This window comes from Pongo abelii, chromosome 18 (genome assembly GCF_028885655.2).
Source record: "Pongo abelii isolate AG06213 chromosome 18, NHGRI_mPonAbe1-v2.0_pri, whole genome shotgun sequence".
In the NCBI taxonomy this organism is placed as follows: domain Eukaryota; kingdom Metazoa; phylum Chordata; class Mammalia; order Primates; family Hominidae; genus Pongo; species Pongo abelii.
Window position 1 is genome coordinate 27,494,519 of NC_072003.2, and position 2,511 is coordinate 27,497,029.

At 34.5% G+C, this 2,511-nt stretch overlaps 1 non-coding gene across 1 annotated transcript; it reads right to left on the bottom strand.

The window, feature by feature from the left end:
* Positions 1-1,876: 1,876 nt before the first annotated feature.
* LOC112129538 (U7 small nuclear RNA) lies at positions 1,877-1,937 on the bottom strand. The gene has a single exon (XR_002911921.1). It is a non-coding gene; the product is annotated as a U7 small nuclear RNA (small nuclear RNA).
* Between the last annotated feature and the right edge of the window lie 574 nt (positions 1,938-2,511).

The following is a 2,511-nucleotide window of genomic DNA, read 5'->3' on the forward strand; positions in this document are numbered from 1 at the left end:
ACTTATACAGTCTAGGCTTAGCCTAGGCTAATTGAATCTATGGTGATAGAAGAATTAGATTGAACAGAAAGGGGCATGGGATGATGGAGATGCTTCACATCTTATTTTGGAATTGTTATTACACAGATGTATACAATAGTCAAAACTCATCAAACTGAACATTTAAGGTCTGTACATTTTATTCCATGTAAATTATACATTGATTTTTTTAAATGTTTTTAAAAATTCTGCAAGTTGTGTTTTTCATTTTTACAGGTGAATATCAAAGTTCAAAGTGAGTGAAGTGGTGGAGCCAGAATTTATGACCAGCTTTGACTGATTCCAAAGCCCATGCTATATCTTATGATCACTATATTAAAACATTCAAAAGTTCCTCTGCTAGGAAAATTAGGCAAGAAAAAAAAAGGCATTCAGATTGGAAAGGGAGAAGTAAAATGATCTCTATTTGCAGATAACATAATCTCATTTATAGAAAATTCTTTTTTGTTTTTTTTTTGTTTTGTTTTGTTTTGTTTTGTTTTGTTTGAGACGGAGTTTTGCTCAGTCGCCCAGGCTGGAGTGCCGTGGTGCAATGTCAGCTCACTGCAACCTCCGTCTCCCGGGTTCAAGTGATTCTCTTGCCTCAGCCTCCCAAGTAGCTGGGATTACAGGGATGCGCCACCACACCCGGCTAATTTTTTTTGTAATTAGTAGAGGCGGGATTTCACCATGTTGGTCAGGCTAGTCTCAAACTCCTGACCTCAAATCGTCCACCCACCTCAGCCTCCCAAAGTGCTGGGATTACAGGCGTGAGCCACCATGCCCAGTGGTATATAGAAAATTCTAAGGAATACACATGCAAAAAAAACTAGTAGAACTAATAAACAAATTCAGCAAGCTTGCAAAATATAAGAGCAATATACAAAAATATTTTATACAGTAGCAATGATCAATCCAAAAATGAAATTAAGAAAACGATTACAGTTACAATAAGATAAAAAGTAATCAAGTATTTAGGAATAAAATCAATAAGAGAAGTGCAAGACTTGTTCACTGACTACTGCAAAACATTGTTGAAAGACTTAAAACTTAAATAAATGGAAAGGCATCATGTATTCATAGATCGGAAAGCTTCATATTGTTAAGATGGCAGTATTCCTTAAACTGGTCTATAGATTCAGCACAATCCCTATCAAAATCCCCACAGCATTTTTTGCAGAAATTGATAAACTGGCTCTGAAATTCATACAGAAATCCAAGAAATCCAGAATAGCCAAAACAATATTGAAAAAGAACAGAGCTGAATAATGCACCATTCCCCATTTCTAACCTACAGTTTCAAACACAGAGTAACACTATGAAGATAGTGTGGTACTGGCATAAAGATAAACACATAGATCAATGGAATAGTATTGAGAGGTCAGATATTTATAGTGAACTGATTTTCAACAAGAATGTCAAGACAATTCAATTAGGAAAAAATAGTCTTTCAACAAATGGTGCTGGGACAACTGGATATCCCTATGCAAAAGAATAAAGTCGGATCTCCACCTCACATCATAAACAAAAATAACCTCAAAATGAGTCATATCTAAATGTAAAAGCTAAAACTATAAAACTGCTAGAAAGAAATTCAGGAGTAAATCTTTATGACCTTGAGTTAAGCAGCGGTTTCTTAGGTATGACACCAAAAGCACAAATGAAAAGAAAAAATACATAGATAAAAGGGACATTATCAAAAAAAAATTGTACTTCATATGACACCATCAAGAGAGTGAAAAAACAACTCACAGAATGGGAGACAATATTTGAAAATCAAATATCTGATAAGGGCCTTGTATCTAAACTGTATAAAGAACTATTGCAGCTTTTTTTTTTCTTTTACTTTTGGCTGGGGAGGGGTTCTGGATAAAAATCAGAAAACCTGCTAGACAAATTCTAAAAGAGCTGTAACACTAATGCAACTCAGTAATAAAATGACAACCTAATTTTAAAATGAGCAAGAGATTTGAAAAGAATTTCTCCAAAGACATATAAATGGCTTATAAGCATATGAAAAGATATTCAACACCATTAGTCATTAGGGAAATGCAAATCAAAACCACAATGAGATACCACTTCACACTCTTGAGAATGGCAAAAATATGAAAGACAGACAATTACAAGTATTAGCAAAAATGTGAAGAAATTGGAACCCTTATACATTGCCAGGAGGAGCGTAAAATGGTGTTTCTCCAAAGTTACCATATGACCTAGCAATTTAATGGTAACTCAATTATCATTTTGAGTTACCACATGACCTAGCAGTTGCACTCTTACAGATATACCCAACAGGATTGGAAAGTATGTCCACACCAAAACTTGTACAAAATGTGCGTAGCACCATTATTCATAATAGCCCAGAATTGGAAACAACCCAATTGTCCATCAGCTGATGAAAGGAAAAATCAAAGACATATCCATACAATGGAATATTATTCTGCCATAAAAAGAAATAAAGTACTGGTATCTGCTACAACATGAATGAACCTT